Source organism: Juglans microcarpa x Juglans regia, chromosome 8D, assembly GCF_004785595.1.
Source record: "Juglans microcarpa x Juglans regia isolate MS1-56 chromosome 8D, Jm3101_v1.0, whole genome shotgun sequence".
Lineage (NCBI taxonomy): Eukaryota > Viridiplantae > Streptophyta > Magnoliopsida > Fagales > Juglandaceae > Juglans > Juglans microcarpa x Juglans regia.
The window spans coordinates 23,800,822-23,826,495 of record NC_054608.1 but is presented as its reverse complement, the minus strand read 5'-3'; the positions used below and the strand labels follow the sequence as shown (position 1 = coordinate 23,826,495).

Sequence of the window (25,674 nt, the reverse complement as noted above, 5' to 3'; positions counted from 1 at the left end):
AAAAACTCATCGACTTTCAGATGCGTAGAAGCCACATAAAAGAATTGGGGGAGGGAATCAAGGTAAAACTATGTTCTCAATATTTTTCTTTTCAATTTAGTTTTGAACTTCTTTTAATCTAATTTCACTTTTTTTTTTTCCTCATCTTCAGAATTTTCAAAACCTGAAGTTTATGAGTTTTTCTGATTGTAAATTCCTAACAGAAATTCCTGATATCTCAAGGATTCCAAATTTAGAGGAATTGTATCTTTGTAATTGTGAAAGTTTAATTGAGGTTCATGATTCTGTTGGGTCCCATGATCATCTGACCTCTTTATCATTCTTCGAATGCTCTAGCCTTAAAAGTTTTCCAAGAAGCCCCAAGATGAGATCTCTAGAATCTCTTGTCCTTGAAGATTGTTCAAGCCTTCAAAGTTTTCTTGATATTGAGTGTGAGATGGAATGCTTAAGATTTATTAAATTCGACCAAGCTCCTATAAAAGAACTGCCTTCATCTAGGGGTATCTCACTAGCCTTCAAGATGTATACATAAAAGGATGCAAAAACCTTATGCATCTCCCAACTAACATTGTTGAGTTGTAGCATTTACGCAATCTTTGTGTCGAAAGTTTTTCAAAACTTGCTAAGCTTCCAAAGAAGGAGAAAAGATGTTCCACACCCTGTGTCATGTCAACAGAAGAATGTGAAATTTCATCAAATGAAGAATTGCTCTTAAGGTTGCCACCTCCATTGCTAGCACTAGAATATTTGAATCTCAGCGATTGTGTCCTATCAAAGTCTGACTTCTTTATAGCATTTAATTTCTCATCCACTTTTGAAACTTTAGAACTGTCAAGGAATGATATTGCTATTTTTGTTGCAAGCATGAAAAGATTTGTTGGATTGAGGTGCCTTATGTTGTTGGATTGCAAGCAGCTTGAACAAATTCTAGAACTTCCACCAAATATAGAAGAAGTGTTTGCTAGTGGATGCATTTGAAACCTTTCCGAAAGTATATAAAAAATTGAGTTCAATACCAGCACCTTACCAGCGCTACATTGGATTGACTTGTCTGCATGCAATTAAATGCTTGTGAATATCAGGAATCATGTCACAAATCCTATATTGGTTCTCTCTCTCTCTCTCTCTCTCTCTCTCTCTCTCTCTCTCTCTCTCCCTCCCTCTCTCTCTCTTATACGTATTTGTGTATGCCATTAATGTTTATGGGTTGTATTACTGAAAGTTATAATGATAATCATTCAACAGGGACAACTTGAGGAGGCACTTTCAGGTGGAATTATATTTTCGGGGAATAGGATTCCAGACTGGTTTACCCATCACTAGGAGGTTTCAAACAGTGAATCTAGTGAAATACAAATTAATGGACCCTTGTATCTAGATCATATTAAGGGAATTGCTTTGTGTGCCATTATTGGACCCATTATTAGGATCACAGCATACACACCCCCCTCCTGATATTAGTGCTAAGATCATTGGCAATGGAGTCAAAAGGTTCCTTAGAGAAAGAACAATTCATTCAACGAATCATGTATGGCTAGAGTACTCCTTTCTAGAATCTTCTAACCAAAAGGAGAACAATTTGCGAGTTAAGTTTTATTGTGAATCAAAGACGGTGTTCTTTAAAAGTTGCGAGTTGCATCTGATAAACAAACTCGAAGAAAATGTTAAAGTTCATCCAAGTGCACTCCCTAATAACGTTGATGTCAAGATTGAAGATTCAGTGGCCTCAGTGACTTGTATTCAAGTTTCTAAGAGACTCTATGATGGTGATGATTACAACTTCGAATCCAATTGGTACCCACAATAGAAGAGTGTAAAATCCACTCAAGATGTTGCTAATGGCGGTATAGAATGAAACTAATTTTGCCATTGGGGTGGGTTATATAGACTTACATTTTGTCATAGGATTTTTGGTTGTTTTAAGAATGTCATTAACGAGGATGAATAACTTTAGCCCCTTGTTGATGTTGTATTTCGCGACCTGGGCAACTCCACTTTGCTGGGCTCAGATCTGGTTAAAAAGAATGGGGGGCTCGGGGGCCGTGCTACCTCTGATGCTTGAGTTAGTTTCAGTGTAAGAGATAAACAAATAATCGATCAAAGAGAATGAGAGTAGAATTATTCAAGAGTGTTAACCCTCTCCCTTGTCGTGGGAGAGGGGTATTTATACCTGGCTGGCTAGCCCACATGGTCGGGGTAGTGGGCGTATCATTCCGTTTTGGGGTCGGGTGTTCCTTCCAGTTACCTGTCGTCATCCAGACTAGTCAGACCTGGTTACAGCCATCTCTTACACCCCAGGAGGCATGTCGTGGCGTGCCGAGCCCCTGGATGTATTAAATGCAGTGTGATCTCAGTCAGGCACGTCCAACTCTCTGACTAGCCTGTGTGTCAAGATTCAGGGTAAAGGGATGTCCCTGACTGTCAGCCAGTAATGGTATCAAACTGTCCTGCCTTTCATCCTCTTGTCAGTGTACTCCATCTTATTACTTCTCTTCTTGGGCTTCCTAGGCCGGCTCGGCCTAGCCTAGGCCTTACCCTTGGACCCAAGCCCAACCCTGGCTTGGCCCAACCCAGGCTTTATGCTTAAACCCGAGCTCAGGCCTAGGGGATTATTTCCCTCACAGTACCCCGCGAATTCCTAGCGCATGTGTGTGGTGGAAATTTAAAAGATCCCTTCTTCTCCTGCCATTAATGCGCATGGAGTCTTACGTCATGTTGTCTCCCCAACTTCTCAATTGTTGGATCCCAAAGGAGCCTTTTTCATCCTGAGCCACTCATTGGCTCATGCCTGTCACGGTCCCAACATGACTTCCCCCTTGTTTGCGCAGCCTTGTGCCTTTTGGGATCCCTTAAGCCACCAACCCACATCATTCAAGGCCAACATCACCTTGATTTCTATGGCATTTAAAACTCCCGTTGGTTGAACTGGACGGTTTAACTTCACGAGGGAGCAACAATTGAAGATGCTCAAAACGACCCCGCGACACCTCGATTTCCGTGTGCTGTGCCATTCACAAGCCCTCCTGGCAGCTGCTGGAGTCATCCTATCAATCCATTTCACTTACCTAGGACTGTCATATCCCTTCATCTTCTGAGCCGTTGTCGAGTCACTGTCCGCCTAGCACCAATCATCCCCTATCCCCTATTTAAACCCTTCTTCCTCCTTCAATTCTTCCATTTCTACATCCAAGCTCCCGAAAATCTCTCGTTCTCTTTTCTTCAAGATTTCCTTGAGTTTCTTAGTGTTTCTGTTCTTCCCCATTTCCTTCGCAACTCCCTTCATGGCTGCTTCCAAGGAGCACAAGGGCCGCCTCCTTTCCTTCGCCGAGAGGAACTAGGAGTCATCTGTCACTGCCAATGACCTACGAGCGTGGTGGAGATCCTACAACTTCCCCACTGAGGTGGTCATGGAGATCCCTAGCCGCTGTGTTCCTGTCGTGGATGCGGACGAGATGGCAACACGCATGGCTCTGTTCCAGTTGATGTTTCCCAACAGGTTACACCTTCCATTTTGAAGTTTGATCTGGGACATCCTAGATTTCCTGAAGTTGGCCCCCACACAACTCCACCCCAACGCCTAGCAAATCATGGTGGCAAGCTGCAAAGTTTTCTACCAGGTGCTGGGTGAGGGCTCTAATGACTATCCCGACCTGACTGCTTAGAAATTCTTGTCGTTCTACAGAATCCTCTAACTCAATGGGAGCCTGTGCAGTTTCCAAGCTCGAGCTACCGAGAAGCGCTTCGTCACACTAGAGAGGCGTTTTTCTTCCATTAAGGAATGGCAACGACACTTTTTCTTTGTCTCCAGCTTGGGCTAGGAGTATCCCCAGGGAGAGAAAATTCACTTGAAACTTCCCATGTGGGCCGTTTGGGCCAATGTGTCGAAGCGTCAGGCTCTCTCAATCAAACTGTCTAAGAGAGAAGAGTTCCAAATGGCTACTGTTCTATCTTAGGTGGCTGCCCACCCCACCGCATTCGAGACGGACTTACTGCTCACAGACGTGAACATCAGGCTTCACCTGCTCCTTCTCGACCAATCCTTCGTGAACATTAAAATTGAGAGTTTTATGTTTCTAAGCCTGAGTTTAGGTTTAGAGTTCCAGTTTTTATTTTTGACGTGTTCTTTCGAGAAGGTGGAACTGGAGGGCAGAGTCGAGAGCCGAATGTTTCATCAACCGATTTCAATAAAGAACACCAGCTTTATTCTTTTACTTTTAAATTTCATTATGAACTAATTTTATTTTCTAGAGCTTTGATGTAGTCTAGCACTAAACACATAGTTTATATTCCAAGTTATTTTATTTTCAATATTTTCATGATTAAGTGTTTATTCCTTATTCTTAATGCTTACAATTTTCTAGCCAACTATTGTTTAATCTTTTGGATTGCAATACGACCGAGAGGTAATTTGTGATTAAAACTCTAGGATTAAACACCATTAGTTGAGCGAAAGTAGAGATACTTTACCACCACTAGTGTGATTTTCAAGAAAAATTCAAAGAACTTAATGAGTCTCCGATTAGTTAAATTCACATAGAGATATGAAGTTATTAGTTGGAGATATTTTTGGTATTGTTCGAGAGAAAATATTGAATAGTTAAGGGATTTTTATCATCAACTTGGGATAATTGGGATTCTATAACAAGGAAGAATAAATTTTGTGGGATTTGCTAGGTAAAGTCAAACTCTCTGGATATATTCTTATTATTTTTAAAATCTTAATTTTACTGTTCTTTTCTTCAGTTTAAATTAGATAAATCATTATTCAAATTTTGGTTTTCCAAATAATAATTAATTTAGTCAATTTCAATACTCAACATAATTATTTCTTGTGGGTTCAATATCTGTTTTCTTTAAAACACTTTACTACTTGTTACGATTTTGTGCACTTACAGATATATTTTTTACCCGAATAAGTTTTTGGCAACATTGCAGAGGAATAATTATTTGTTATTGATATTGATACCAGCTTGATTTTTACTATTTTGGATTTTGTTTTGTTTTATTTATTTAAAAAAATATTTAATTTGATCTCAATTTGATTTTTTTTCTTTTCAGGAATCAAAAGTGCATGTGCCGATCTAGATTGTTAGAGCATACGCTTTTCAATCTCGAGATTGAAAGGACCTTACGTCGGATCAATAAAGAGAAAAAGAAAGAGGTCACCGCATGTAAAGTTAAGATGGCCGACCAAGAGCACAAGGCGTTAAGAGACTATACAATGCCCTCGGTCAGTGGGGCGATGTCCAGTATAAGGCGACCATCTATACAAGCCAATAACTCTGAGATCAAGCCGGCCATCATTCAAATGATCCAACAAACCGTCCAGTTTGGGGGCTGTCACAAGAGGATCCTAATGTCCATATTGCAAGTTTCTTGGAAAGGCGACTGGAGTCTTTGAACTTGATTCTATTAGCACACTGGCGGACAACAACTATGTAACATCAACGTTCATGCTATTCAAACTAATTTTGTTTGTGATCATTGGGCAAGAAATCATTCAAGTGTAGATTGCCAAGTTGGGAATACTTTTCTCCAACCGAGTCAAGATCAAGCCCACTACGTGTCCAATTTCTAACATCAAAACAATCTTTATTCAAACACGTTCAATCCTGGATGAAGAAACCACCCAAACTTTTCATGGAGCAATAACCAAGGGCCGATTAGACCACCTCAACAGTTTCCACATCAAGAGAAGAAGTCGGCACTTGAGGATATGTTTGTGAAGTACATGCAAAAGATTGATATGGTGATCCAAAACAACTCGGCATCCATCCGTAATGTGTCTAATCCGAAGGAGCATGTCAAAGCCATAATAGGAACTTGCGGATGGATGCTGAATTGTTTTAGACAGCAGGAACTTTACCGAGCAACATTGTAACTAATTCAAAGGAGCATGTCAAAGCCATAACATTGCGAAGTGGGTGGACATATGATCAGCCACAAACAGTAAGTACCGAGTGAGATGCAGAAGCTGAAAATGTGGAGACAGAGAAGAAGGAAACCGAGGACGAGGTGAAAGAAATTGATCGGGAGGTGACCGACTAGCAAGCTGTGAAGACTAGAGAGAATAAAAGGGGCTGAAAAATCCAAGAAATCTAGGTAGTTTACTTCTGAAACTTATTCTCATTCAATTTATGATCCACCAATTCCTTTTCCGCAAAGATTAAAGAAAAATAAAATTGATAATCAGTTCTGTAAATTTCTAAGTCTATATTAAGCAATTGCATATTAATATTCCTGTCATTGAAGCCTTAGAGCAAATGCCTAAATATGCAAAATTTTTTAAGGATGTATTATCAAACAGGTGGGAGTTGGAGGAGCATGAGACTGTGATGCTGACTGTGGAGAGTAGTGTTATTTTACAAAAGAAGCTTCCGCCTAAGTTGAAAGATCCAAGGAGTTTCACGATCCCTTGCACTATAGGAAATTCCTATTTTGATAAAGCTTTCTGTGACTTGGGGGCAAGTATTAATCTAATGTCTCTCTCTATTTTTAGGGAACTGGGTCTTGGAGAAGTAAAGCCGACCACCATCTCTCTATAGTTGGCGGACAGATCTATTAAATATTTGAGAGGACTCATTGAGGACGTACTGATGAAAGTTGATAAGTTCATCTTCCCCACCGACTTCATTGTACTTGATATGGAGGAGGACGAGGAGATCTCTACGATATTGGGCCAACCTTCCCTTGCGACGGGGAGAACTTTAATTGATGTCCAGAAAGGGAAACTCGTTTTGAGGATTGGCAAGGAGCAAGTCACATTTTACGTATTTAAATCAATGGAATTCCAGTCCGAGGTACATTCCTGTTTTCAAATAAGCAACCGAGACATGGTCAAGGCCGACGAGACTTATGGAGCCGAATTTCCAAAGCTACCACTTGAGGTATGTCTTATTCACTCTACATCTATTGAATCCAAAGATGAAAGCTACACCTTCCCTTTCTCATTCAATAAAACCGAAAGTGGAAGGGCTACACTCATCTAAACCGACGTCACCAAGCCTGAACTCATGCCACTTCCATCAAATTTAAGGTACGCGTTCTTGGGTCAGGACTCTGCTTTTCTAGTTATTATTAACAGTTCATTAAGTGATGAAGAGGAAGAGAAGTTGCTGAAAGTCTTGCGGGAGCACAAAACAGCTTTGGGTTGGACCATCTCGGACATCAAAGGAATTAGTCCTTCAATTTGCATGCACAATATTTTAATGGAGGATAATTTTAAATCGATCGTCCAACTCCAGAGGAGATTGAATCCATCAATGCAAGAAGTGGTGCATAAAGAGGTATTGAAGCTTTTAGATGCCGGGATCATTTATCCAATCTCAGATAGGGCATGGGTAGGTCCAATGCAAGTCGTCCCAAAGAAATGAGGGATAACCGTAATAAAAAATGACAATAATGAACTCATACCGACGAGGACGGTCACAGGATGGCGAGTATGCATAGACTTTTGAAGATTGAATGATGCAACTCAGAAAGACCATTTTCCCTTATCATTTATTAATCAAATGCTAGAAAGACTAGTCGACCGTGCCTACTATTGTTTTCTATATGGATATTTCGGGTACAATCAAATAGCCATTGCACCCGAGGATCAAGAGTAGACCACTTTCACCTGTCCTTAAGGCGCTTTTGCATATAGGCGCATGCCTTCTGGTCTTTGCAATGCACCAGCCACTTTTCAAAGATGCATGATCTCCATTTTCTCAGAAATGGTGGAAAACGTTTTAGAAGTCTTCATGGATGACTTCTCGGCTTTTTGTCACTCTTTTGATAACTGCTTATATAATTTATCTTTGGTTTACAGAGATGTAAGGAGACAAATCTTGTTTTAAATTGGAAAAAATGTCACTTCATGGTCGATGAGGGAATAGTGCTTGGCCACCGCATTTCCTTCAAGGGAATTGAAGTCGACCTAGCAAAGATAAAATTTATTAACAAATTCCTACCACTGACCAATGTTAAAGGCGTGAGGAGCTTCTTGGGTCATGTCGGGTTCTATCGTCAATTTATCAAGGATTTTTTCCAAATTACTAAACCTCTCTGCACTCTGTTGATTAAAGATACTCAGTTTGAATTTTGTACTGATTAATTGCATACTTTTGCAACATTGAAAAAGAAATTAATTTTAGCACATATCATTGTTTCACCATTGTGGAATTTACCTTTTGAATTAATGTGTGATGCTAGCGATTATGCTATAGGAGCTGTTTTGGGGCAGAGAAAAAGTTTCATTTTATTTATTATGCAAGTCAGACCTTAGCAGAAGCTCAACCGAATTATGCTACTACTAAAAAATAATTGTTAGCAGTTGTGTTTGCCTTTGATAAATTACTGTTACAATGGATTCTGCTACTACAGGAGTTTGATTTGGAAATAAGAGATAAGAAAGGTACCGAGAATGTCATGGCCAACCTTATCTCTCCTTGAGCTTAAAGAGGCGGCTGGTGAGGAGAATTTTCCAATTAATAAGACCTTCATGGATAAGCAATTAATGGTTATAAAAGATGTTCCATGGTATGCCAACATGATAAATTATTTGGTGTCCAAAATTTTCCCGATCAAGATGACATACAACAAAAGAAGTTCTTCTTCGACTTGAAATAAAATTTTCGGGAGGAACTTTTTCTACATTGGCACTGCATGGATCAGATAATCAGTAGATGTGTGTTCGAGGAAGAGATGGAGAGCATATTCAGACGCTGCCACTCTTTGAAAGTGGGCGGCCACTTTGGTGGAGCGAAAACAACAACAAAAGTCTTACAATGCGGCTTTTATTGGCCGACTATTTTTAAAGACTCTTTTGATTTTGTTATTTTATGTGATCATTGTCAAAGGGTTGGCAACATTTCTAGAAAACAAGAGATCTCTTTAAACAATATTTTAGTGATTTAATTTTTTGATGTGTATAGATTTCTTGGGTCCTTTTCCATCCTCATATTTTAATAAATTTATTCTGGTGGCTGTAAATGGGTGGAAGCGGTCGCCTTGCGAACCAATGATGCGAGGGTTGTGGTGAATTTCCTGCGGAAGAACATTTTTCCATTAGTGGTGGTGGAAAGCATTTTTGCAATTGCCTATTTGAAGTGCTACTGACTAAGTGTGGAGTTACCCATCACGTGGCGACACCATACCATCCTCAAACGAGCGGCCAGATTGAGGTGTCTAATCGAGAGCTGAAGCGCATACTAGAGAAGACTGTGAGTGTCTCTCGTACAGACTGGGCGAGAAGGTTAGATGATGCGTTATGAGCCTACCGGACAACATTCAAAATGCCGATCGGGATGTCACCTTACCGGCTCGTTTATGGAAAAGCCTGCCATCTACCCATGGAGCTAGAACATAGAGCCTATTGGGCGACAAGGACACTGAACTTTGATTTACAAGCGGCTGGGGAGAAGAGAATACTACAGATCAACAGGATGGATGAGTTCCGCAATGATGCTTATGAGAATGCTCGAATTTACAAAGATAAAACTAAAAGATAGCACGATAAGCATATTCTGAGAAGGGAATTTGAAGTCAGGCAAAGAGTTCTATTATTGAGCTCAAGACTTCGACTCTTCCCAGGAAAGTGGTGCTCTCGATCTTCGAGACCGTTTGTGGTAACCCATGTCCTTCCATATGGGGCGGTCGAAATCCATCACGAGACAAAAGGCATATTTAAAGTAAAGGACAGAGATTAAAACCCTATATGGATGGAGACTTTAACTCGGAAAAGTGCTCCATTGATCTCGCTAGTAATAAATGATGAGCGGAAAATGTCTAGTTACAGACTTTAAATAAAGCGCTTTTGAGAGGCAACCCAAGTTTTTTTTTTATTAATTTTTATTTTTGCTTAATATTATTCATTTTCTTTCATTTTGCAGGAACAAAGAGGCGATGACATCTCTAAGAAGTACACGGTTGCGCCCTCAAGGAAAATATTCAAATGCTAGAACTAGATAAAATCAGGGGAGCATCTCTTACCTTCTCTCATTCTTTGCTTTAGTTTATCTTCTTTTTTCCCATTGAGAACAATGTGATATTTATGTTTAGGGGGAAATGGGGGAAAGGATATTATTTTCTAGAAAAGAAAATAATAATAACAATAATAATAATAATAATAAAAACAATATGGTTTGATGAATAAAAAGCTTATGATAAGAATATGATTGAAATTGATTATAATTTTTAGGAAAAATTCACATTGCTTAAGTCTAATTGTTAATTCTTTACTTGATCTTACTTAATTTGATATTTTCTATGTTCAATGAATGCTTCTTATGATCATTAATTGTTTTGAGTACCTAGAAAATTTTTATGTGAATTTTGTGAATTTATATGGTTTCAACTTACTCTAGAACTTATTTGATTACACTCGAGGTGAAATCCTAGACAGAATATTACTGGGGAAATGATTAAGGCAATCTTTGGATCGATTGAGTCTTTCAAGCTTACCTGTTTATTCTCTTTATCTCTAGTCGCCCCTTTAAGCTTTGTTGAAATATATTTTAGCCTTATATTTTTATTTCTTGTAAATCTCATATTCCCTACCCTATTTGAGCTTAAACACTTATTTCTTTATTGTCACTACCCTGCCCCGTGAAGGACAGGATCGCGACGTACATACCTGTCCTTTTCTTTTCTTTCATTTTCTCTTTTTTTTTTTTCTAATAACATGCGATCGACGTGGACATAACACATGTGTACTCTAAATTTTTCATTTAATAAAGGGAACACCTGATAGACATTATGTTCGAACATTTATCATAAAAGACTCTCAGGGTCCATACGTTCATAAAAACATAACCCATCATCCATAAACATAACTATTCTAGTTAGGGAAGATCCTAAGCTTTTGCTCTCCCTCTACAGTTGTAACACCCCGCATTTTAATGTATTTTTACTAAAGGATTATTTTTATTTATTTAAACATTTATTCTCGTATTTTAAAATTGGTTGGATTTTTAGTGAGTTTATTTTTATGATTTTAATTTGGTGAAAATTAATTTTTATGTGTTTTCTTATTATTTATTTATTGTTGTACATTTAAATTGCTTTTCATATTAAATTAATTAATGTGGGATTTAATTATTTCAATTTGACTTTACCATTATGTTTAAATTATTTTATTTAACTTGCTGTTTTAAAATCTTTTCCGTTGGATCATTTTTGTGACCCAAGTTATAAGGATTAGACCTCATTTCTTTCTCTGCATTTTTCTTTTCCTCTTTTTTTTTTCCTTTTCTTTTTCTTTTCTTCTTCTTTCCTTTTTCTTTCTTCTTCTTCCTTCCCCTCCCGCGCGACCCAACCCCCCTCTCTCCTGTGTGTCATTCTTCGTCCGTCCAGCCCGCCGCCGTGTGCCAGCAGTGGTCGACACCGCTTGGCTCCCGAGCTTCCCCAACCACCGGCGACGCTACCCCTCCGATCTCAACTCCATTCGCGCTACCGTTAGCCACCACGAGCCCACTGAAGCCACGGCATTCTTTCCGCCGCTGCGCCGTCGTCGCACCACCATTGGCCACCATCTTCTCACCACATCATCTTCGACCTCTTGGTAACCCATTGGACCCAACCCCAGCTCCGATCCGCCACCGGTGAAGCTCCACCATCTACATTTTCGATTTGGGTATTTTGGTCTTCTACCGCCCATTGCGCCGCCACCCACGGCCAACCTTCACTACCACTAGCTTCACCGACCTCCTTAGGCCCTACCCTATCAATCTTGAGTTTTCGTTTGCACCCGTTGAAAAGTTGGATATTGTGACCCACGGACACTGTAGTGTTGCTCAGACGTCGCCTTTTTCAGCTTCGTGATCCTTCAGAAATTGCTATATAGCGCTGTAAGTATTTTTCAAAGAATTATTGTGAATTTAATGTATTTTTGCACTAACACATTTCACTGTATTTAACTGTTGATTGGATTTGCCGGACTGAGTCCGAGGAGTACAGGGGTCGGATGGTTTGGTGAATGGAGTTGTTTAGTTGGATTTGATTGGATTGGTAATTGTTGGTTTGGATATTGTGTTGGTTCATGTACATTACATTTGGCACGCATGATCATGTTTGTAAAGGAAAACTGGGTTTTCGTGTATTGCATTCATGTTCATGTGTTTATGAAAACTGGGTTTTCATGTGAGTATGAAATTTGGGTGCGTGTGTATCACGACCCCAAGCCGAGATGGGACATTATCTCGGTGGAGCTCCTCTGGTTACTCGGGAGCGGAATATACTGAGTAACGTCTCCTGGATTGTCGCCGGGCAACAATGGGATCGGACGAGAGATTCGTGCCGACTCCGTGGTCCTTCTGCTAGCGGGGACTAGAGGATGTCTGGCCACGTACGCACTGGGCGCGGAACTGGGCATCGCTCATTGCGTAGTGTGGGTGCTTGGCCATGTACGCGCCGGGCGCGGAACTCACCACCGCTACGAAGCCAGGACGTGCGGATAGTCCATAGGGAGGCCATGGTGCATAGGATAATAACGGATTAATTGGCTATTTTCTGGGAAAATAGTGTGCGTTGGATTTTGTGTAAATCATTTTCTGGGAAAATGTTTTACGGATTATTTTTGGGCCAAATGGGATTTTGGCATGTGTTGGAAAATTATCATTTTCGGAGAAAATGATGTTTTGAGGAAAAATGCATATTTCATCATATGCATGCATGTTGGTTGCATTAAATGCATTTTATTCTTGAGGATTATTTTGGTTATACTTACCTGCGATACCATTTTGTGGTAAGGCGGATTTTGATGCAGATGAGGAGGAGGAGGGCGAGCCTGAGGAGACGGCTCTGCCTGAGGAGTGATCTGGGATCACTCATTTGTTTATTTGAAAACTATTGTATTATATTTTTATGGATGACTGTATAACTGCTATTTAAATTTTTACTGATGTTTGATTGTAAATAAATTCTGGTACTTAGTTGACTATCCGCTTCGTTATTTTATTTGTACACTGTTGCATGTACACACACTGGCACTTCGTTGGGATGTGTGACCGTATTGTCACCATCCTGGCGTCTCGATCCCTGTGTATTTATATAAGGGGGATTGAGGGCGCCACAACAGTAATGCCTTGCTCCCAGCCTTTTCATCATTACCTAGACATTTAAAACATTTAAAATAAAAGTGAGTCAAATACTCAGTAAGTAGTACATCATACAGTGAACATACTAGGCATTAATTCTTTTCTTTTGAAAACATGCATATATAAACATTTTTACTAATTCTTGACAATGCTTTCATGCATAACAGTTTAAGAATTAAGCCATACTTTCATGCATAAAAATTTTAAGAAATAACTATACTTTCATATTTCACTTTTTTTAGCTGGTACACACTATTACACCCCATGTACTGGGGTTAGTGATCTTCTTTTAGACCTGGATTCCGCCTGTGGCCACAAGTTGAGAATCTCTTTTCAGTCAAGGGGTAGCACTAGGTGCACTACCAGTACTACTTACCTGGCATTCCAATCTGCCCATTCATTAGTACCATTTTCATTCATTTATATGGCCGTTACGTATTTTCATACATTAAAGCATTCATTCATTCAGTCATTTTTTTTATTCATTTCAGTCCTTTCAGTTCATTCATTTGTAGAAAATGTAATTTAAAAGCATGGATTTAAACATCATCTTTTTATTTAACTGTGCATTCATGAAAAAACATCATTTTAAAAGCATGAGCTTAGACATCATTTTTCGTGGCATCTATAAAGCGTCAGTTCATAGGGACAATTTAACATCAGTTCATAGGGACATCTTAAAACGTTCATTCACGTCATTTAAAGTATCAGTTCATAGGAACATTTTAAAACTCATTTAAAGCATCACTTGAAGCATAAGGCATGAGACATTCATTTTCTTTCATTTACAATCAAAACATTTTCATCATCTTTCTTACTTCAATGCACATGCATTTTTATGGAAAATATACATTTTGATGCTATACTACATATAGAAATAATCAATAAATTTATTGCGTGAGCATGTATGGAAACCTCATGGCTTAGAATCTACGTGTATGCATTACCTTATACACATACACACAATTATAATCGATAGAGTGCTTAACAGGGGTTATCAAGAAATGGCTTGTACATACTATATTCATTTACTATTTTCTTTAGAAGAACATTTGCAATAAGAGAGAGAGAGACAATCTTTTATAACGAGAACTTGGTGTAGGAAGCATGGTCATAGCTACTTACCTGGGAGCTTTACTAGTGAGTTCCTTTGAACTTGAAAATACACTCCTATTCAATGAAATGAAATAAATATATTAATATCCATCTTACTTTAAGCCTTATTAACGGACACCCTTACACGCTCACTTTAATTCCAAATTAGAATTAAAGTGTTTTCCCTTAACCCATTTAGCTACCCACCATACATGGCGCTAGGCCAAAACATTAAAATCCTTATTCTAACATTTAAAGAAACCCATGAAAGTATGTAGCTTGCTTGTTGTCCCTCTTTAAAGGCTATTATTTTCTATACAAGGGATAGGTAGAAATCATAAGTTAAAATGTATGGGATGGTAGGGATTTATTTAAGTAAGGTAGGGAACAAGGAGGTATCACCCAATCTAGAAATTTTATAAAAGAGTGATGCTCCCAGCCAGTCGGGTGAGTTCACCATTTTTACACCAACCACTAAGGATCTACCACGTAAGCATTGCAGCAATCACAAATTTATACCCGCATACAGTAGATTACATTTTTATATTTGCTTTCCAATATCTTTTCCCCCTCGCTCTCTCTCTCTCTCCAATCCCTCTTCTCTTTCATGTTTTCCCTTTCACGGTTTCCTTTTCTTCGCAAACACAAGTTTAAATCTTTTCAGAATAACCATAGCCAACCCAACATGAAAATGTCTGTTTTAAAGTAAATTCCCGACATTACAATTTTAATTAATATCTATCAAGTTCCATGTACAAGATCTGGTCTACGAATTACAAGTTACAAGAGCATTAACCACATTTTGGTTGCCAAGAAAGTACAAAAAACGACAAAACTATTTTTGCATGATCAGTAGCACACTCCAGTATTACCAAAAACGAAAAGAAAATACTGAAGAAAACTAAAATTTTAATCCCAAAAATTTCTTCGAAAACCAAAAGAATAACATGCGGTAATCAAAGGGAGAGAAATCATCTCCAAGGGCACAGTGGATTCGGGGCCTTGAACTCGAAGAGAAAGCAAACGTTGAGCTTTTAGTGGATTTTAGAGAGAGAGAGAGAGAGAGAGAGAGAGGGGGGGCTTGCAGGCAACAAGAATCAGGTAGGGAGAGAGAATAGATCCAAAAGTGTAATCTAGTGAATGTGGGTGTAAAGTATAGTTTGCTAAGTCTCTTACATGACAAATCCTTAATGGCTAGTGTAAAAATGACGAACTCAGCCAACCGGTTGTGAGCTTTTTCCTTTATAAAAAGGGCATTTTGACAGCTTGTAACATCATGTGGAAAGTAATTCCGACAAAAGACAATGCTTACAAGAGGTTGGTTTTTGTCACTTGTTCTTCAAGGGTTTTTCATACTAAAGTTTATCTTTGATTAAACAAAAGGGTGAAGTTGAGCAAGGTATGGAATGGGCTGATTTAGGCTTCAAAACATAACATTTTCAGAATTTCTGTAGTACATGGACAGCTACCAATCTTAGCACATTCATGGTCTTAAATATCTCTCACTTAACCAAATCTCAACCATACAATTAAATAATACAAGAGTGGTAGGAAATACAAGAAAAACCTCATATATTTTCTGAAACACAGCACCAACAAAAAGGATACAAACTCTTGGCAACTTAAAATTCCTAAGTAAGCTTACTAGTTTAGATTTAAAACTCTTAGTGGCTTACTTAGGCCATAACTTGAGGAAGGAAATGTTTAAAAATTGTAAACCTTAACTTTATTAATTTAACACATAAAGGCATAATTAAAACATTGCTTAACTCAAGAAAACACAAGAAAGAACTACAAAAATCTGCCTTGCAAACACAAGGCTGGAACACACCAAAATAGGGCATAAAACCACGGCTTCTTCATATATATATATACACAATAGATAAAATAGTCATCACTTGTGACTAACAAACTTAAACCAGAAAATATGCCATCTCAAATGATAAGAAACACATGACAAAGCCACCTCAAGACACTTGGTCCACCCAAAAAACAGGGGTTTCGATTACTACCTAACTAAAACATATATTAGAGGGAACAAAAGACAAATCAACCTAGAAATTACTATACAACAGTCGGTCTGCACATAAAATCCGAAAACCCCCAAATACATGGCATGAACTCACTTAGCATGGTTTCAATTCACAAGAAATCTGAAGAATAGAGTATTATCTAACTTAGTTTTTCATTCAAGACACAAGAGCAAACAACAAACAAGAAGAGGAGAGGAAAACTAAAGATTCGAGGCCACAAAAATCGTCCTCCTTGAAGAGGCTTCGATCGAATCTTAAGCTTAGAAGGGAAAGGAAGAATCGGCTGGAAGAATAAAGGAGAAGTTGTTCGGCTAGGAGAAACCAAGAGGGTGTTTTCGTGTAGATGATGGGGCTGCACTTAGGGCTTGTAGGAAATTTCTTTCTTGGCTTATCTTAGAGATTAGAATCGACGTGCAAGAGGAGGGAGTAAGAAGTCCAATGGCTTGTTGAGGAAGCCGACGGTTTCAAAGGAGAGAAAGGTAAGTTGATTAGTCAAGGCTAATCTCATAAGCTAAGGGATGGATGGTGGGGATTCAAGCATAGGAATTTTCTCACCTACCCATACTATAGTAGAGAGGGTTTGGGTCACTTCTTAATTAGATAAAAAGTAGAGGGCTTGAAGAAAAATATTATAAGGTCTTAAAAATAATACCCTTGATTTATTTTAATAAATCATATTTTAAAAAATAAAGCATATTCATCTTAAAATAAAATAATAAAAAGTAATAAAAAATTTTATTTCAAAATATTTAACTTAAAGAATTAATAAAAATGACGTAAGGACCTACGTAGTAGGACTCGGGTATTACGCTTACCTTTCAAGAGAACTATACACAAAGTCACAGATTCACAAGAGCATGAAAGACGAAAGAGGTAGAAGGTCTACAAGTAATGTACTTATAACAATATTATCAAATCATAAGTTTGGGGGTGTGATGAGTTAACTAGTCTATTGTGTGGCCAACAAGAAAAGGTCGACAAGAGTCATCCACAAAGGCAGTCGAAAAAGTATGGAATAACTCCAAAAAAAAAATGTCTGGCCTATTGAATAGAGGGGTAAAGAGAGATATACTTGAAAGTGCAATAAAGAGAGGTATGTGGGGAGATTTACAAAGATTGAGAATAGATGTTTGTGTTAGAAGTGAGAATGTTCTATTTTTTCTATTAGAGTTCAAATTTAAGTTCTCTTGCTTTATTTGAATCCTACCTTTTATTTGTAGCCCTCACCCTAGCCTTGCATTACAACCTTTAGACAATAAATTTTTTGAATAAAACCAAGGCTAGTTTTAATTATCTTTTCTTTTTTTCTTTGCTTAAGGGTGAGCAAAGCTTAAGTTTGGGGGTATTTGATAAGTGCTATTTTTATGTAATTTTTATCACTCATTCATTTATGAAAAGTGTCATTTTCTCTTCAATATTATTGATTTTATTTTATTTCTACATATTTTTATTCATTTTATTAGATTTGAATGAATGAAAAGATTTAGTACAAAAGGAGAGCATTTTGGTACAAAAGAAGAGACTATGGATCCAGCCCAATGAGAGGCAGCGATATCTGAAGAGAGTCGATGAGATTGGGGCGAGGAGACTTGTCTCGTAGGCAACAAAGAGATATCTCTAGCGCAAAGGCGAGAAGGCTTACCTCTCGGTAGGCAAAGAGACTCGCGAGTTGAAGGCATAAAAACTTGGTGGCAAGGCTCTAGGTGGTTAGATTGGACAACTAGTTTAAATGACCAACCTAAACAATATCGTGGGCAACAACTAGGAAAGGTGAGAGGAGTCTTTCATCCTGGTTGATAGGTTTTCTACTCGGTAGGGGAGGAGAGGATAGTGTGGTCTTTGTGACCTCCATGCCAGTTATATTCAGCTCACACTGCATCTACTCAGTGGGATAATTCATCTCGACAGGGATCAATCTACTACTGACCACCAAATTCAGGTTCCGAAATCAATCTATTGGCTACTAAATCCTCCCGAATCCACAATTCAAGCCGCATATCACTAAATCTTCCATTTTAGATAATCATGTTATTTTTGGAATAATTTTCTTTTATATTAACATCTATGTTTAGAAATTATTTTCCAGACTTTTAGGGGAGATGGTAGCCGTAGTTATCTTGTTTCCAGATTTGAATTTTGACATTTTTTTAATCTCGTCTTGTGGGATGAGGGTGGGAGTTCTGAATTGGAGATCGAGAGTTTTATGTTTCTGAGTTTGAGCTTAGGTTTAGAGTTTCAGTTTTTATTTTTGAAGTGTTCTTTCTACAATGTGGAACTGGAGCGCAGAGGCGAGAGCTGAATGCTTCATCAACCAACTTCAACAAAGAACACAAGTTTTATTCTTTTTCTTTTAAATTTCATTATAAACTAATTTTATTTTCTAGAGCTTTGATGTAGCCTAGCACTAAACACACAGTTTATATTCCAAGTTATTTTATTTTCAATATTTTTATGATTTAGTGTTTATTCCTTGTTCTTAATGGTTGCAATTTTCTAGCTAACTATTGTTCGATCTTTTGGATTGCTATGAGACTGAGAGGTGATATGTGATTAAAACTCTAGGATTAAACATCATTAGTTGAGTGAAAGCATATATGCTTTACCACGACTAGTGTGATTTTTAAGAAAAAATCAAAGAATTTAATGAGTCTCCATTAATTAAATTCACATAGAGATATGAAGTTATTAGTTGGAGATATTTTTGGTATTGTTTGAGAGAAAATATTGAATAGTTAAGGGATTTTTATCATCAACTTGGAATAATTGGGATTCTATAACAAGGAATGATAAATTATGTGGGATTTGCTAGGTAAAGTCAAATGCTCTACATCTATTCTTATTATTTTTAAAATCTTAGTTTTAATGTTCTTTTCTTCAGTTTAATTTAGATAAACCATTCTTCAAATTTTCGTTTTCCAAATAGTAATTAATTTAGTTAATTTCAATACCCAATAGCATAATTATTTCCTATGGGTTCAATATCCATTTTCTTTAAAATACTTTGCTACTTGTTACGATTCTATGCACTTGCAGATATATTTTTTATGTGAACAACCCCCAGGTCGGGGGCTCAAGGACCTCGTTCGCACCCCAAATCTTCATGCTCTATTCCATGTTCCTCCTCCCGTGGGGCCACAACAAGTTCCTCACGATGGCCTTCACCGGGATCTCCCTTCAGTGAGTTTGGTGCTGCTCCCCGTCATGTTTGGTTGGGCCCTCCTCGCGATGCCGTCGGGGCCCACCCACAGTACCTTTGGTAGCACCTTTTCTCCAACTCTTGCGAGCTACTCTCAGCAAGGTTGGCCCCGCACTTCTTGCCAGGTCCCCACCTCCGATAGTGCCCTCCTTTCACCCCGGCGGCCCCTGGTCCCACCGCTGGTAGCCTCCTTTGGAGCCAATGAAAATAAGGAGGACGACTTTGCCCTCAATGTCGTGTTCCTCAACGCCTTCTTCAAGCCTGCCCCCCTCGGGGGCAACCCACTAGTTGAGCCCCTGTCGTCCTTTGAAGTGGCTCTTGCCTCGGAGGAAGTTGCCCATGTTGTGCCCCCAACCAGGGAGATGAATTCCCCCTCTTCCCCAATGCTTTCGACCCATACTCATCACGAGGAGCCTAAGCCAGACTCCCCCAAGTACAAGAACCTATTGACGATAGGGCCTACCGAGCTCTACCTCACAACCATGGCAAGTCTAAGGCCTGGGCTTACAGGGCGAAAATCAGCAAGTCAAGGGACTTGTGTTCTGACTAGCTGTTAGTGGAGGGCAGAGCTCGAGAGGCTCTGGCCCTTAGCCAATGCATTGCGGCCAATCTAGAGACTGAGCTTGTAGCGCGAAGGTCGGCAAGTCAAATGACTTGTATTATGACTAGCGGTTAGTGGGGTAGAGCTTGGGAGGCTCTGGCCCTTAGCCAATGCATCGAGGCCAGTCTAGAGACTAGGCTTGTAGCGTAAAGGTCAGAAAGTCAAGGGACTTGTATTCTAGCTGGTGGTTCGTGGGTAAAGCTCGGGAGGCTCTGGCCCTTAGTCAATGCATCGAGGCCAATCCAGAGACTGGGCTTGTAGAGCGAAGGTCAGCAAGTCAAAAAACTTGTATTCTGACTGGACTTGTATTCTAACAAGTCAAGAGGCTCTTGCCCTTAGCCAATTCATCGAGGCCAGTCCAGAGACTGGGCTTGTAGTTTAAGGTCGACAAGTCAAGGGACTTGTGTTCCAACTGGATGTTAGCGGGGCAAAGTGGGAGGCTCTGGCCCTTAGCCAATGCATCGCAGCCTGTCCGGAGACTGGGCTTGTAGCGCGAAGGTCGGCAAGTCAAGGGACTTGTGTTCCGACTGACTGTAAGCAGGGCAGAGCTTGGGAAGCTCTGGACCTTAGCCAATGCATCACGGCCAATCTAGAGACTAGGCTTGTTGCATTGAGGCTTTTCCTCATAGGAGAATGGAAATGAGCTCGTAGGCACTTTTCATTGATAAGTTGTTAATTACATCGTGGCAGTTCGCAACCTTCTTGGTCCTTCAGACGATAAGAGCTGGGTCTTTCGCTTGCAGTTACCACAAACGGCCTTTCCCATTGGGGTCCAGGCTTTCCTTTTTCCTGAGTGGTGATGCTTGTTTGCTTTAGAACCATGTCTCCTGCCTTGAACGCCCAGGATCAGACTTGTTTGTTGAAGTATCGTTCGACCTTCCACTTGTTCCTCACCGCCCGACTCACTACTCCTTCTTGTCTTCTTCCGGGGAAGTCCAAGTTCTCTTTTAATCCTTCATCATTGTGGTCTGGATCGAAGTGTTGGATCTGGTACGTGGGCATTCCTACCTTTGCTGGGATAACAACTTCGATTCTGTAGACAAACGCGAAGGATGTTTCTCCCGTGGGGTTCTTGACTAATGTTCGGTAGGCCCATAGCACACTAGGAAGCTCTTCGGCCCATCTCCCATTCTGATCTCCCAGCTTCTTCTTCAAAATATTCAACATTGTATTGTTGGTGGCCTCTACTTGTATATTTGCCTATGGGTGGCCTAGAGATGAGTACATGGCCTTGATTCTGAGTTTTGCGCACCATTTCCGATAATGGGAGCAATCAAACTACTTGTCGTTATTCGATATGAAGCTTTAAGGGATGCCGAACTGACAGACTATGGATTTCCAAAGGAATCTTGTGATGGTCCGGGCTGTGATCGTTGCTAGTGCCTCTGCTTCCACCCATTTCGTAAAGTAGTCGACTACCACTACTACAAATCTCACTCCTCCTTTGCCCCCTAGAAATGGACCGATAAGGTCGAGTCCCCATTGTGCGAAGGGTCAGGGAGAGACAATGGAGGTCAATTCTTTTGGTGGACAATGAGGGATCGATGCATGCTCTTGGCACTTAGAGCATTTCTTCATGAAGTCCTCTGCATTCCGGAGTGAGTTGGGCCAGTAGTATCTCTTATGTGTGACCCATGCGACTAGTGCTCTTCCACCAGAATGATTTTCGCAGACTCCTTCATGTATCTCAGCTAGCATGTACTGAGCTTTTTCGGGTGAGATGCATCTCAGGAGGGGCTTAGGAAAACCTCTCCTATATAGGACTCCTTCCACCTATGCGAAGCATGCCACTCTATTCTTGATTTTTCGTGCTTCCTCCTAGTCGTTCAGGACCAAGCCCTCGTCAAGGAACTTTATGATGTCGACAGCCCAAACTGGCTATGACAACTCGACTGCGGACACGTCGATCCCGATGGCTCGTAAGTCAATCGTTCGAGCTATGGTGTGATCCGAAAGGGGTGCCTCTTGTTTGCCTGAGGTGATCTTTGCCAAACGGTCGGCCTTGTGATTTTCTCCCCTCGGGATTTGTTGGATGTGGAAGTACTTGAAGAGGTTGCGCGCATCTCCTACTTGCTGGAGGTTCTTATTCAGTTTTTCTCCTTTAGTGGCAAACTGCCCCATTACTTGACCAACCACCACCTGCGAATCGACCCTTACTTCGACCTCGGTAGCTCCCAACGACCTAGCTACCGTCATTCCAGCAAGTAGCACCTCATACTTGGCCTCATTATTGGTTGTTTTGAAACTGCGTAGTTATGCTTCTCCAAACTCTGTGACTATGTGCACCCTATGCCCCCGCCCCCCCCCCCAAGCCAAGCAGGACGAGTCGTCGATGTAGACTTTCCAGGGTTTGCCTTGGGGTGCAACGATTATCTCTTTAGGGAAGTTTGAGAACTCAGCCATGAAGTCTGCCAGCACTTGCCCTTTGATCGCTACACGGGGCAGGTACTCAATGTCAAATTCACTCAACTTGATCTCCCAATTCGTCATCCAGCCAGACATTTCGGGCTTCTACAATATTTTCCTAAAAGGGACATCCATGAGTGCCTTCATCGGGTGAGCTTGGAAATGTGGCCCCAGTCATCTTGCAATGATGACTAACCTGAATGCCAACATCTCTGTTCAGGGGGTACCTGGCCTCGGCTCCTCGAAAAGCATGCCTCATCTCTAGCTCCACTTGAGCATTAAAAGCCATCTTCCCCCTTAGTTTTGAGAGAAACCGAAAGAGGTGTGTCTGTGTGTGTGTGCGCTTGAGTATTCTTGAAGGTCTTGTAAGTTCTTATGCTAGAAGCTTGAGTGGGCTACGAAATTTGTATGTTCTCTTGCCCTAGATCTTAGTTTACATGTCAAGTTGTGATTTTAAGTGTTGGAGTAATTTTTAGATGAATTTAGAAAATGTTACCGTGCGTAATTCAAAATCGGGTTCGTTAAGAATGGTTTAAGTGTTTAAATTATTTTAAATAAAAATTTTAGCTATGGCATGTCTAAGCATATTTTGATATGATTTATTAATGTATTAGAAGAATGATCATGGAAGGTTTGATTTTTTATTAGAAGCATGCCATGATAGGTTTTAATTCTATCTTGTGTTGATCATCAAAATATGCATGGGTTTTAAGTAAGTTTGTGATTAATGCATGAAGTTTGATTTATTCCACCTAGACGTGATGATTAAGCCTTTAGAAAACCTTCTTATTGAGATAAGAATAAAAATACATATTTTGGGTGAGTTTTGAAAGCATGCCTTTGTGATTTACACTAGGAGCAACAAACTTGAATAATGAAGGATTAAGATTTTTAGCCATGATTAAGTGTTGGGATGAGCTTGCTCACCCAAGAATTGGCCTTTATCATATCATTAAGGAATATAGTGATTATTTGTGACTAAAGAAAATTTGCATAAGCATGCATTCATAGGGATCAACAATTGAAATCACACTAAGGCATCAACTAGAGTGCATGCCATGGGTTGGGAATGTTTGAGCTAATTACACTTTGAATTTTACAATTCTAAGGGTATAGATGGTTTTATAATATCAAAAATATGAGGTCCATGGAGTTTGTTAAATTTGAGGTTTGTTTGCAAATAGTAAAAAAATTTCCTGAAATTTTTAAGAGTTTAGGTGTATTTTTGTAAATACTTATTTTTGAAACTTTTGATTATGAACATCTTCTATAATTAACATCTTCTATAATGGTATAAATTCTAACTTAGTATGAATTTGATTTCAACCACTACGAATTTCCAAACTCAGAAAGTTTGTAAGTTGGCTTGTAACTTACATTTTGATAACTTATTTATGATTTATTGATAAATGCCACATTCATGTTATAATTTTCATTTTGAACATAAAATATCATGTTATATGATACATTGAGTGCATACTTACATGAAATGTGATATTTTCACCATTTTAGCATATTGCATCTCTAAATATTATTTTCACAAGAAAGCTTGCCATATATGCACATGTCATGAAATATATTTTTCAAGCATAAGTATGAAAATGAATTTTGTCACGACCCCAAAGACTAGAATGAGGAATTATCTTAGTAGAACTCCTCTGTCCACTATGGAGTGTTTAAGAACTTTGTGGTAACCCTTGGGTTGACAAAGAATAGTCAATGAGCTTTGAATGGGTTCTTTTCAAAGAACGTCGGAGTGAAATCAAATGTTATGACATCTAAGCCTAATGGGTGTACATGTTATGATGTTATGTTATATTACTAATGTATTGAAAATGAGTCTACAGACAACATAGTTTCAATGTGAGTTGTACTACGGTCACCAGCAAGTACTCATAGTGCATATGGAAAACTGTGATTAAGTATGAATTGCTAATAATGACGAAACGTTGTGATTATTTCTGCCAGTAAAGTAAAAAATGTTCTCTATATGAAAATGTGTCTCAATTTTTTGAAAATGTTGAGGAATCTGGATCGGTGACACACACTGAATTTCTGCATTACATGCATTGCATATTTATCATTCATCATGCATAATTAGGGTTGTTTAACTTACTAAGATTTCAAGTAAATCTCATCCCTTATGGACCCACTATCATTCAGCTCGGAATGATATAAGTTGTGTCAGGACTTGAGGAGGACGAACTGGATGGAAGGGTGGATCCAAGTGATTAAGGAGTAGCCAAACCTCAAGAAAAGACTGGACCTTCTCCTAATGTTTATAGCACTAGCCATTCATGCTCTAGAACGCATGAAGCAGTTGATCTAGCTTTGGAAACATTTTTTGATGATTAACTGTACTAAGATTATGCTACAATTTGGTTTGAACTTATAATGATTATTAATGAATTACGATGTTTTTAGTTATTCTGGCATAAGTTTTATTTTCAGCCTTAATCTACTATGAATATTACATTCTGCTAGTTCCACTTATAGGATTCATTGCATATTTACTGTCATGTACGGGGGTACGTAACCTTGTGTTACTTGTCCCGACGCTCTAAGTCTCTGTTCTATCACAAGCAGAGGTTGACGGTGTCACATTAGCTAATTTAGGTACACCTGGCAGTAAGCCCATCAAACTGCCTTTAGATCAAAACTTCAAAATCAGCAATGATTCTGGTGATCCCCTTCTAGATCCAAGTGTCTATCGTAGGCTGATTGGTCGTTTGTTGTATCTCACTATCACCAGACCTGACATCTGCTATGCTATTCAACTTTTGAGCCAATTTATGGATCGGCCTACCACAACTCATTTAGCTGCTGCTCACAAGGTTCTCTAGTATATCAAAGCAGCCCTTGGAAAGGGCATTCTCTTGTCTTCTACATCTCAGTTGCTGCTCAAAGCCTATTACAATTCTGATTGGGCCTCATTTCCTAATACCCATCGATCTGTTACCGGCTATTGCATTTTCCTTGCCAACTTCCTTGTTTCTTGAAAATCCAAGAAACAATCTGTGGCCACCCGTTCCTCAGCTGAAGCTGAGTATAGATCCATGGCAGCAACTTGTTCTGAGTTCACCTGGCTCCGCTACTTGCTCACTGATATACGAATCTCACACCCCCCAAGCTATTCTCCTCTACTGTGACAACCAGGTAGCCCTTCACATCGCTGTCAATCTTGTTTTCTACAAACGCACTGAGCACATTGAGTTGGATTGTTACTTGATCAAAGATAAGATTCAAGAAGGCAGCATCACCACAGCT

The 25,674-nt window shown here is 39.4% G+C and overlaps 1 long non-coding RNA gene across 1 annotated transcript; it reads right to left on the bottom strand.

The window, feature by feature from the left end:
* Positions 1-1,163: 1,163 nt before the first annotated feature.
* Positions 1,164-24,932, bottom strand: LOC121243569. Its single transcript, XR_005936180.1, has 3 exons — positions 24,922-24,932; positions 12,853-12,859; positions 1,164-1,319 (listed from the first exon to the last, which is right to left on the bottom strand). It is a non-coding gene; the product is annotated as an uncharacterized LOC121243569 (long non-coding RNA).
* Positions 24,933-25,674: the final 742 nt, after the last annotated feature.